Source organism: Lutra lutra, chromosome 4, assembly GCF_902655055.1.
Source record: "Lutra lutra chromosome 4, mLutLut1.2, whole genome shotgun sequence".
In the NCBI taxonomy this organism is placed as follows: Eukaryota; Metazoa; Chordata; class Mammalia; order Carnivora; family Mustelidae; genus Lutra; species Lutra lutra.
This window is the reverse complement of record NC_062281.1, coordinates 178,022,247-178,035,398: the sequence shown is the minus strand read 5'-3', so window position 1 is coordinate 178,035,398 and position 13,152 is coordinate 178,022,247.

The following is a 13,152-nucleotide window of genomic DNA, read 5'->3' as shown; positions in this document are numbered from 1 at the left end:
CAGAAGCTTAACCAAAAGAGCCACCCAGGTGCCCACACTCTAGTTCTGAATGCTAATAATGACCAAGAAAGGAGTTAAATTATATTTGCTATATGTTTCAAGAATTCAGAAATCTATTTTATTTAAAATAATATTTCAGGAGCACCTGGGTGGCTCACACGGTTAAGCATCTGCCTCCAGCTCACATCATGATCTCCAGGTCCTGGGATCAAACCCCACGTTGGGGTCCCAGCTCCATGTGGAGTCTGCTTCTCCTTCTCTCTCTGCCCCTCCCCTTGCTTGTGTTCTCTCTATCTCTCTTTCTCAAATGAATAAAAAAGTCTTTAAAAAATAAAAAAAATAAAATAAATAAAATAAAATATTTCATTAAAGGTGGTTTTAAAGCATTTTATACTTAAAGGGATTACTTCAATTATTTAGAAAATGGATTCATACCTCTCACATTTTTCAAAGATAAATGGAGCTTTTCTGAATTGTAATAGCAAAGACAGAGTAAATACACACCAGTTTGTGTTGACAGGTCTTCTAAAAGCGTCTTTAGATCTGGTTGGTTGCTTTGACCCCCAAGCAAGAGAAAATAAATAATGCATTCCACTACAAACTGTCTAACAGTAAAAGTTTAACAAGTTCCCATTGGCATGCCCAGCTCTGTGGGAGACAAAAAGTAGAAAATAGAAAAGGTATGCAACACCTTTCTTTAAGTTCCCAAGAATTAAAGGAGGATCATTAAAAACAAACCCATAATATGAAACTACATAAATTAACAAAGGTTCTATATAAGAATAATTTCTAAGCAATGCCTGATACGTATAAGTTATTACTTAAGAGTTCAGTAAAATCATGAAGTCCATTAATACTATGGTTCTTTGCCTTTGTGATACCTCTGTGGCTCTCAGGGGTTTATTCAAGTGTCAGAGTAAGTTGAAGGCAGAAGGTTCTGCAAGGCTACCAGCCAGGACCACATGACTCCATCTGCTTTTCTTCCTTGATATCCAAGACAGCAAGGTCTTTCTTGCCTGCTTTCACTCAGAGAGCGGGATTCATTAAGACACACTGAGGGAATCCGCCAGACACATGACAGGTCTATTAGGGCTGCGGTGTACCATTATAGAGCCTCCTCCACATCCCACTGCACAAAACAAGAGAGAACTGGATCCTTGTCTGCCTTGCGTACAGCACAGGGTTGGTGTGGAGTAGTATCTAAACATTTCTTGAACGACTGTGATAGTGACAGTGGAAGCTTGAGGTTCTGGAAGCCTAAGACTAGAAAGCCTTTCCCAGGACTAAGGACATGACCTGGGGACACATGGGCTACTCGGAGAGCACAGGGTAGCATACAACAACCTGTAGTCAAGCTACATACCCCCCAATGAACTCAGGCAAGGTTCCAAATCCAGCCACCAGCAATGAGGGAAAGTGCTTTTGTTATTATGCTGATTTTAATTTGGGACTGATCATTTATGTTTCATATCAAGAGTTCTTCATTTATTAAAGAACACCTTGATTTTGAAGAACAACAACAACAACAACAACAAAACCCTCCTTTTCCTTGATCTGCTGTTCAGTTGGGCAGAATGTTTAGATCAACTCTCTTTTTTAAGTAGTAACTTAGCAGACCCAAATGTCTAAGAACCCAACCGTTGTGCTGCTGGAAGCACAAAAGAAAACAATCCAGGTAGAAAGGAAAGGGGAGAGATGTTTAGGTTCCCTATTCTGAGAAGAATAGCATAGGGAAATGAAAGTGAGCTGAAGAGAGGAAGAGAAATGGTAGCTGAAGAAAGCTGAGAGAATCAGGAAGGGAGATTGCAAAAGTGTGTCCCCTTTAACCCCACGTGCATTTGCACTTGTTTCTTTCTCTGCCTCTTGGTTGTCTGAAGGTACCAAGCATGTGTTCCCATACAGCACACCCTCGACCTCTCCTGGTCACACTCTGTCATGAGTCACAACCTTGACTGCTGTGGAAACTGCAAAGGGCAGGGCTCTGGGGAGGAAGGCAGTGCCCGACCCAGTGTCCACTACTTCAAGAAATGGGCATAAGGTGGCAGCACTGGTAGGGCCTGCAGGTGTTGTGGAGAGCAACTTGGCCAAGGACCAGCTGTACTTTAGCTGCTAAATCCCAGGGAGAAGATGGGAAGAGGGGACTCTGTTAAAGACCTCCTTATTAGGGTCGTTGGTAATGGGAAGTGCCAGGCTTCTCCTAGGGGAGCAGTGGCACTCAGAAGCTGCACAAGGAGGAGTGGCTGATGGGTCCCATTGTCAGGTACCTCCACCTCTGTTGAAGGAGCAACTACCACTTATGAGGAACAATTAAGACGCATTGATGAACAACATGGATGAAGCCTGAGAACATGGTAAGTGAAAGAAGCCAATCACAAAAGACCATGTATTGTATTGTACTGTACTGTACTGTACTGTATTGTAGGTCCAGAAGAAGCAAATCTGTAGAGACAGAAAGATTAGTGGTTGCCTACGGTTGGGGCTGGGGAGAATGGGGGTGACTTTTAAAGAGTATGGGGTTTCATTTGGGGGTGATGAAATGTCCTAAAATTGATTGCAGTGACAGTTGCACAACTCTGAGTAAGTTAAAAACCATTGAATTGTGCACTTTAATGGGTGAGTTTTAATATACCTCAATAAACCTGTCACTAAAAAAAAAAAAAAAGATGGGGCGCCTGGGTGGCTCAGTGGGTTAAGCCGCTGCCTTCGGCTCAGGTCATGATCCCGGGTCCTGGGTTCGAGCCCCACGTCGGGCTTTCTGCTCAGCAGGGAGCCTGCTTCCTTCTCTCTCTCTGCCTGCCTCTCTGCCTACTTGTGATTTCTCTCTGTCAAATAAATAAATAAAATCTTTAAAAAAAAAAAAGAATGATGAACATATAGTTAAAAAACAGAGAGGAAAGGTAATAATGTGAGTGCATTTGAACATATAGTTAAAAAAAAAAAACAGAGAGGAAAGGTAATAATGTGAGTGCATTCTTACCATTCTCTCCCTCCCTGGTCTTAGGAACAAGGAGGGTCTCAGTATGGGAGAGAGGCATCCCTTTTTCTGGAATCCCCCATCTCTAAGACAGTGCCACTTAAATTTTAAGTTGCATACAAAGCACCTAAGGATCTTGTCAGAATGCAGATTATGTTTCAGAAGGTCTGAAATGGGACCTGACATTGTGCATTCCTAAGAAACTCCTAGGTGATCCTGAAACTTCAAGTCTTGAAGTTAAAATTTTTATTTATTTACTCTTATTAACATATAATGTATTATTTGTTTCAGGGATGCTGGTCTGTGATCCATCAGTCTTACACAATTCACAGTGCTCATCATAGCACATACCCTCCCCAGTGTCCATTAGCCAGCCACCCCATCCCTTCCACCCCCCTCCACTCCAGCAACCCTGAGTTTCTTTCCTGAGATTAAGAATCTCTCATGGTTTCTCTCTCTCTCTCTCCGGTTTCATCTTATTTCATTTTTCCCTCCCCTCCCTGATGATCCTCTGCCTTGTTTCTCAAATTCCTCCTATCAGTGAGATCATACGATAATTGTCTATCTCTGATTGACTTAACATAATACCCTCTACTTCCATCCGTGTCATTGCAAATGGCAAGATTTCATTTTTTGATGGCTCCATAATATTCCATTATACATATATATATACATACATATATATGTCTATATATATATATACACACACTTTATATATACATATATAAAGAAGATGTGGTGTGTGTGTGTGTATATAGATATATATATCTATCTCTCTCTCTATATATATATATATAGAAGATGTGGTATATACCATATACCACATCTTCTTTATCCATTCATCTGTTGAGGGACATCTTGGCTCTTTCTATAGTTTGGCTATTGTGGACATTGCTGCTATAAACGTTCAGGTGCACATGCCCCTTCGGATCACTACATTTGTATCTTTAGGGTAAATACCCAGTCGTGCAATTGTTGGGTCATAGGGTAGCTCTTTTTTCAACTTTTTGAGGAACCTCCATGCTGTTTTCCAGAGTGGCTGCACCAGCTTGCATTCCCACCAACAGTGTAGGAGGGTTCCCCTTTCTCCGCATCCTCGCCAACATCTGTTGTTTCCTGACTTGTTAATTTTAGCCATTCTGACTGGTGTGAGGTGGTATCTCATTGTGGTTTTGATTTGTATTTCCCTGATGCCGAGTGATGTTGAGCACTTTTTCATGTGTCTGTTGGATGTCTTCTTTGCAGAAATGTCTGTTCATCTCTCCTGCCCATTTCTTGATTGGGTGATTTGTTTTTTGGGTGTTGAGTTCAATAAGTTCTTTATAGATTTTGGATACCAACCCTTTATGTGATATGTCATTTGCAGATATCTTTTCCCATTCTGTTGTCTGTTGTCTTTGCCTGTCTGTCCATGTCTGTTGTCTCCCATTCCCATGTCTGGTGTCTTTTGGTTTTGTTGACTGTTTCCTTTGCTGCTCAGAAGCTTTTTATCTGGATGAAGTCCCAGTAGTTCATTTTTGCCCTTGCTTCCCTTGCCTTTGGCGATGTGTCCAGGAAGATGCTGCGCCTGAAGCTGAGGAGGTTGTTCCCTGTGTTCTTCTCGAGGATTTTGATGGATTCCTGTCTCACCTTTAGATCTTTCATCCATTTTGAGTCTATTTTTGTGTGTAGAATCACATTTTGAATAGAAAGAAGAGACTCTAAGAAACCCAGTGAAATTATGTTTATTGCCTGATTGGGATCGATATTATGTCAGCTCTGAACTAAAGTTAAGAGATCTGGGGCACCTGGGTGGCGCCATTGGCTTAAGTGTCTGACTTGGTTTCTGCTCAGGTCTGATCTAAGGGTTGTGAGATCAAGCCCCACATCAGGCTCCATGCTGTGTGGAATCTGCTTGAGTTTCTCTCTCCCTCTCCTTCTGCCAGTACCTCTCTCCCTGCTAGCACTCTCTCCCTTCGAAATAAGTAAGTAAATCTTTAAAAATCATAATAAAGTTAAAAGACCAATTAAATAGTTTTATTTTTACCTCATACTTGGTAGTGGCATTTATATGTATATATATATATATATATGTATGTATATATATATATACATACACACACACAAACACATAATGCTTCTAATAACAGTTAATACTAATATCTTGAAAAAGCACATTACTAAAGTACACTATGGAATTTATTATCTATTTTTATTGAAAAGTTAGTATTTGGAATTTTTTTTAAAAGATTTTATTTATTTATTTGACAGACAGAGATCACAAGCAGGCAGAGAGAGAGGAGGAAGCAGGCTCCCTGCCGAGCAGAGAGCCCGATGTGGGGCTCGATCCCAGGACCCTGGGATCATGACCTGAGCCAAAGGCAGAGGCTTTAACCCACTGAGCCACCCAGGCGCCCCAGTATTTGGAATTTGTAAGAGAGCTAGGTTTGAATCCTGACTCTGTCATTTACAAGAGTCATGGCCTTGGATTATTTTATCTGAGTTTCAGTATCTTCGTTTATAGATTAGAGATAATGCTATTTATCTTAGTGGATTTTTGTGAGTACTAGAGACTATGCGGTGTACACATAGTGGTCAATCATAAGATTACTACTTTTTAAAGATTTTATTTATTTACTCATTTATTTGAGAGAGAGAGCATGAGCAAGGGAGGGCCAGAGGGGGAAGCAGGCTCCCCACTGAGCAGGGAGCCTGACATGGGGCTCAATCCTAGGACCTTAGGATCATGACCTGAACTGAAGGCAGACACTTAACTGACTGAGCCAGCCAGGCATCCCAGGAGATGCTTCTTTAAGGTTTTTTTTCTTGGGGTGCCTGGGTGGCTCAGTAGGTTAAAGCCTCTGCCTTTGGCTTGGGTTATGATCCTGGGGTCCTGGAATCAAGCCCCGTGAAAGGGTCTCTGCTTGGCAGGGAGCCTGCTTCTCTGCCTACTTGTGATCTCAGTCTGTCAAATAAATAAATAAAATCTTAAAAAAAAAAAAAGATTCTTTTTCTTCATTCATTTGAAAAAGATGCTGTTTAGAGTTCTAGGAAAATGCATATGGAATATAATTTTTCATAGCTAGAGCTATGGGTTTTTTTTTATTAGTTCTGATATGAAGGAATTCAAAGTAAAAGTTCAGATATTCAATAAGGAATTTTGGTCTCCTTGACTCTTTTTTTTTTTTAACCTTTTATTTATTTAGGTAATCTGTATTCCCAACATGGGACTTGAACTCATGACTCCAAGAGTCACATGCTCTTCTGAGTGAGCCAGCCAAGCACCCCAGTCTCCTTGGTTCTTAAGTGTGAAGCTGAAATGAAGAATTCAACAACGATCTTTACTTTTGTTGAAAAAAATTTTCAAACTGAGTTGCTTAATTTCATTTTAGGGCCTCTGTTATTTTCCTTTTTGTTTACCGGTACAGCAGGCAAGTTCTCCTAATGCCTGGCCCTCAGGGAAGCCTACAGAGAGAGGCAATTTGGAAAACCCTGCTTTGGATTGGAGTTGCTTCTTAATAGCTCCCCATGGAAGAGGGATTCCTGCTACAAATGACATGACATCACAGGCACATGGCTTGGGCTGGAGCAAGGACTGCTGCTTCTTCCTTCTTGAGGCTCTCTGACCTAGGAGGTCCGTGGCCTAGACTGCTAGGTGAGTGCCCAGGTCCTTTGTTCCTCCATGTCATGCTTGGTCTATTCTCTGGAAGTTACAGAGACACAGAGCCTGCCCAATGTGTATGTTTACTTTTCTTTTCATATGCTTTTGACTTTTAGGTTGACTTCATCTCCTTGGTTTTCCTGGTTTCTGGAAGAAAATGAGGCAAATGTTATCATTGGCAAATTCCTGCCATGCAGCTTTAGTAATATCCCCCGCCCCTTTTCTACACTGTTATAAATTTAAACTCTTGCCAACACATTCTATCACCATGTACTCTTCATTACCTATATGAAGGCCTAAGTGGTATGGAGACAAGAATTTGTTTTCTTCTCTATTTGATTTTTAAATTATAGACGACTCTAATGCTGCCAGCTGGTAAATGTTTAGAGTTTAAGGTAAACATCACTCCAACTTTTATAATGTTTAGAGTTTAAGGTAAACATCACTCCAACTGAAAACTGGTTTTGAAGACACCATTTTTTGAAAAAAAAAAAAAACCCTATTTTATAAAGAATACTCTTAAACACATATTTTCAAATTTGAAAGGGAAAACAAGGGGTTCTACCTGTTCCATGCGGTTTTGAATATTTAGGATTTTTTCTGTTAACTGTTCTGCTGCATGCGGTGCTCAGAAAGACTGAACGGGAGACACCAGCCCCCAGAAAGGAATAGCCACATGTTCATGGAGTGAGGAAGTGCTAGCTGCTGGCTGGGGACTTCCCAGATCACTAATTTTGAAACCTCCAAACTCTGACCTAAAGATCAAATTCTTGTCCTCAATAGCAAGGATCAAACGGTTGGAAGGCTGTATTCTGTCCTCAGTAGCAAGGATCAAATGGCTGGAAGGCTGTATTCTGTTTCCTCATCTAGCACCAGGATTCTGTTGGACAGTTGCAATTAAATGGATGCTAAGTCCTGCTTGTTCTTTTCTTCCTCATCTGTCCAATTAAGGATATTCTTTGATTTGGTGCATCTTAGCCATTCGTTTTGGTGGACAGTTGCTTCCCTTGTTAAAAAGACCAAAGACCATTCTAAACTTGGAGTCAGCCAAGTAGATAGAACAAGTATCTTATCATTCCACACAGCTGCTTTAGAGCACTGGGCTCCAATCTACGCAGAAGTCCCTGTTATGAGCATTGTTATATACAAGAACTTGAGCTTTGAGAGCAGCCATGTAGCATAAATTGTACCTCGTGGACATTTTTGTAAGGTTTAGTTCAAGTACAATTACCCGACGTGAGAGCCTATGTAACACTGAGACAAAAAAAGAGAGAAAAGAGAAAAGAGGGAGGAGCAGAAGTTATCTTGATTCATTTCTCTTAATTCTCCCTAGGGGAAAAGAATGACTAAAATATAACCTGCGTATAAGAGCATTAATATTATTAATAATAATACTTTCGATAACTAGGCCAGTGATCTCACAATACCTTTATCATCTATTATTTTCTTTATACTCACCCAAATCTCAAGGTCCTATAGAATGGGTATTGCCATATCTTAAGTTTTTTTGTTTGTTTGTTTCTCTTTTCTCTTTCCTCATTAACTTTCTTTGAAAATGAGGGACCTTGACCTGAGCGCTAAGAACTTATAAATTTTGAATGAAAAAAGCCTATATTATTTTGAAGGCATTGTCTTTCCTCTTAGACATCAGCCTACAATGTCCTTTATAGGCAGTACAAAGGTTGTGTATATATACAATATTGTACATCACAGCAGAGTGATGTCAATGGGCCTTCCATTTAGAGTAAACTCAATGACAGAATTTATATCCGAAATCAAAAAATGTAAAATTCTAGACTGGTTTCAAAGCATAATAGTGCAGAGACAGTCAGTTGACTCCTGGAAAGCCTCTCTTCCGGTGCATCTGAGCACACATAGTTCATATGATTAGATTTCTTGAGTCTATTTAAAATCTTGGGGGCGCCTGAGTGGCTCAGTGGGCTAACCCTCTGCCTTCAGCTCAGGTCATGATCCCAATGGGGTCCTGGGATTGAGCGCAGGGCATCAGGCTCCTTACAGAGCGGGAGCCTACTTCTCCCTCTCCCTCTGCCCTTCCCCCTTCTGCTCGCTCTCAAATAAATAAAATCTTGATCATTACAGCTTATAAACGAATACAGCCACTTGGAAATCTGACTTAAAATGAAAGTCTGGACATTTGTCTTAAACTTTGAGATAGCTCTCAAATGGTAAGCTCTTTGCCTTGAATATTAGGTAGGTCATCCTCCTTTAAATCTTGTCTTTCCTTAACTCATCCCTACGCCCATTCATCTCCCAAATAAAACCTCTAACAGAGTTTTCCATGGTCTTTGTAGTACTCCATTCCTGTAAATTCCTTCCCCATGTTTTTCTTCTGTTTCACTTAGTTTGGAAAATGGCAGTATAGAATATGTTAAGTAATGTTTGGTATAACCCTAATCCTGGCTGGCATCTGTGATCCCTTAAAACACACACACACACACACACACACACTTGAAGATACCTTTTCTAAAAAAAACCTATTTTATAAAGAATTTTGCTGAATCCTTTACATATGTAGAATATGTATACCTGTGTATATTCCTCTGTGTGTGTGTGTGTGTCTGTTTTTATGTGTTCTGGGGTTGAAGTCTAGAAGTAAAAACCTTAAATAAAGTAGAAAACAAGCATCCCTTATTATCCAGTCCCCTTTTAGTTGTTTAGAAAAATGTTTCCTCTGTTGTTCCTATTAAATATTTCTCATTTTGGCATCATACACCAAAACGTGATGTCAGAGTGTGTGTGTATGTGTGCGCATGTGAGGTAGAGGTAAGGGAGAGACTAGGTCACATCCTATAATGTGCAGTGGTGAAGAACCTATTAAATTACACAATCTTTAATTAGCAGATCATTGAGAATATGAACACACACACAGGCAATCAAAAGGTGACGTCAGTGAACGGTTACGGCTCAGCATGATTGTTCCTGTTTGTTATTGCATTTAGTCCTAGCACTCTTGCTATCAAAGGCTGTCCTTTGAGTTTTACTATGAGACTTTAGAAATGTCTATAACAAAGGGGCATCTGGGTGGTGTCCAACTCTTGGCTTTGGCTCAGAAAATCTCGGGGTGGTGAGATCGATCCCTGCATCAGACACCACACTCAGCATGGAGTCTGCTTGAGATTCTCTTTCCCTTTTCCTCTCCTGCTCGTGCTCGCTTTCTCTAAAAATATATAAATAAATCTTAAAAAAAAAAAAAGTCTATGCCAGATAGCATTAATAAGTATTCTAGGACATAGTTAAAGCAAGGAACAAGAAGGGTGTCTGGGTGGCTGAGTCAGTTAAGCATCTGCCTTAAACTCAGGTCATGATCTTAGGGTCCTAGGATCAAACCCTTGCATTGGGTTCCTTGCTCAACTGGGAGTCTGTTTCTCCTTCTTCCTCTGTGTCTCCCCTCCCCAACTTGTGCTCTCTTTCTCAAGTAAATAAATAATCTTAAGAAAGAAAGAAAAAAAAATGCAAGGAACATGGTGCTGAATGAAGTATATAAATATGGCTTTGGGAGGACCTTATTATTAGCACTAGTCATTTAATTAACTTCTAGTTGAAAGAATAACATGCTCACAAGATTACTGAGCCTCAGAAGACCCATTCTGGTATAAATTAGGTCAGAACAGCACATGCAACTCAAGGATTGCTGAGGAGGGTCAGATGCCTATGGTAAAGTTGCCTCCTCATGAAAGAGGGGTATTCAAGGAAGAAACTGGGTGCCCTTGATCTATGGTATTTGGTTAAGTTTATAAAAATGGTTTCTATCTAACCTCTCCATTATCAGTTATAAATCATGCTAATGAAGGATTATTAAAATCCTCAGTAGCCAATCAGGGTTACCTCCTTACATCTGTTTTTTCCTAGAGAAGATCTTTTTGAAGGCCATGTAGTACTCTAATTCTCCCATGATTCCATCTTAGAAACACTGGTTGGTAGTTCATAAAAAAACAGAGAGTGAGGTGTGGAGTCAACTATAATACTCCTTTTCTAGAATACTTTGGACTCCTAATTTTAGCTGGGCTAAAGGGGAAACACAACATCAGCCATCAACTCCAGTTTTTGCTGGACAGAGTATCCATATTCTTAGTTAGCTGTTGGTTGGTTGGTTGAGGAAAAAAAAAAAAAAGAGCCCTTGGACTGTTCTGGGTCAAAAAGGACCTCACATTGAAGAAATGTATAATCTATATCCTGGTCTTGGTGTTTGGGGCAAAAATAGTCCCTAATGTTGAATGGCATGGTGTATTCTTTTGTTTGAGTATAGTTTGTGGATGGACTCTATTGATGAAAACACACTGTGGTAGAGAGCAATATGTGTATGTGTGTGTGGTGGGTTCAGTGCTGTTTTTCAATGGCCTGTCGGATAGGCTCGATGAAGTGTGTTGGGTTGTTTCTCCTTTGTTTCCTGTCTTCTTCCTCCACAGCAAGATAGGCAGAACAACACACTTGTACACAGGTGTCCAGGAGTTTCTCTGGAGGGGTAGGCCAATGAGCACTAACCTTCTAGTCCCCACCCTCCAGCCCCTCCGGTTGCTTCTGAATCCAATTTTGTTAAATTTCCAGGCAGAAAGTGATAATTTGGAAAAGTGCCAAAACCCACAGTAGTTTTTCCTGGCAGCTTTCCTTTGGTGTCATTGGTAAGTTTGCATTTCACCAGAGTGCCACAACACTACCACCACAGTATCTCACAGCTCCTTTTTTTGTTTGGTCCACTTTTCTTTTCTCTTTGGAAGAAGCCATTTTCTTTCTGTAGGGATAGCTGGGTTTCAATTCTATTAAAGCTAGTCAGAATGCTTTCCCTTAGGGGCCATTCACTTCCTGTCTTATGCCTAATAGGATCCTTTGGATTTTCTTTGATTCTTACATAAAAAGCCCGGGATGTTCATGCTGGAGTATTCTCTTGAGGTAGCTGTGTTGCAGAGAACATTTGCTGTTTCAGCCTCCCATCCTGTTTTACAGGACTGCCTGCCTCCCTCCATTTTGTCAATGCTCACACAGTTCTTCTCTTTCCCACTCTCTTCTACAGAACTTGTGTTGGAGCAAAAGACTCCATTCCAGATCCATTCCAGAGTTGCTATGAGAAACCTCCCCACTCACTGACTCTTTCTCCTATCTCAGTAAAATGGCAGTGTAAGAAAGCCTTATGCAATCAGGGCTGAAGGAAATACCCACCTAGAATATTTGATTTTCCTTCCGATTTTCTCCTCTACCCTCAACATCCAAAAATTTCCCTTCCAATCATTTTTACATGTATGAAATTTTCCTAGATTGGTTTTAAAATAAAGCAAAACAAAAGCAACCTACATTGATTTAATATGGGAAGTCAAAGATAACAGACTTTTCCTGTTTCTGAGCAGTAGCCTTCAATATTAGGATCGATGACCTTATCTTTTCTTGGTAATATTGTTGGTACATAGCTCTCCAAATCTAAAAACAACTTAGTGTAATAAGTACCAAATACAAAATCATGAAGTTTCTCTTCTGATGGACTATAAAGGGGCTTTTAGGTTTTTTTTTAAGTAGATTTTTTCATATACTATTTTTGTATCAGTTGGTGAACACAAACCTTCAGTGAGGCTCAGCAGAAATGTCCAAATTCCTGATCTGCCCAGTGGTTTTATAAAATTCCAGTTCAGGTATGTTTGTTTGTCTTTAAAATATTGGCAGTACTTTTACTCTGTTATCTCCAAAGGAATAGACAGCTTGCTCGCCAATGAGGTTTATGGATAAGGAAAAGGTACTTAATAGAGTGGGAGAGTTGGTACCTATTTCCTCATGTTAGATCGAACCCGGGTTGTAAGATTTTGTATCAAATCTGCCACAAACCAGACCAGCCTGGATCTTTATTTTATTTCTGATTTTAGTTTTTGGAGAGGTGATGGTGCAGGTAATTCTCATTTTATAAAGCAAGTTGATGTACACCCTAAGGTATTTTTGGAGAGCTACTCTCCTGGTAGTGGAAAAAAAGAAAGCCTCATTCAGAAATGAACATTTCTCAAAATGTGTTCCTTTATTCTACATGTGAATTTCTCCAATTTTAAAACTTTGAGATTAGTGGAAGAAAGCATCTACATAAGCAGTTGTTGAGCGCCTGGCAAGCTCAATGCTTCTGGGGTTGCTGCTTAAGGATTCTAGGTGTTGGGCAGGCACAATTTTACCGCTAAGAGCTGTTGAGCGCCATTTAGACTCCATTCCATTTTTCTCCCTGGCAATCCAGTTCGTATCTTACAGCTCCCGTCTGGGAGCTGATAATATAATGAATTGCCTTGACTCTCGCTTCAATCCACTTTCCTCGCTTAATATGCAGCCCAAAGTTTTGCTGCTCGCTGTCAGATGGTAGTGCTAGACTTTCACACTGCTCCCAAAGCCTCCGCTGGGGCTGTTTCTGAACACGGAGTTACAAACTTTAAGAAGCAGGCAGTTCCAGACGGAAATCCACGCCAGGATTTGAACTCTGCTTCTGGCTTCCGTCAACTGACATAGTTGCCCTTTTGCTCAAACTCGCAGCTCCAGTTCGCACTCGGGAGAGCTCCGC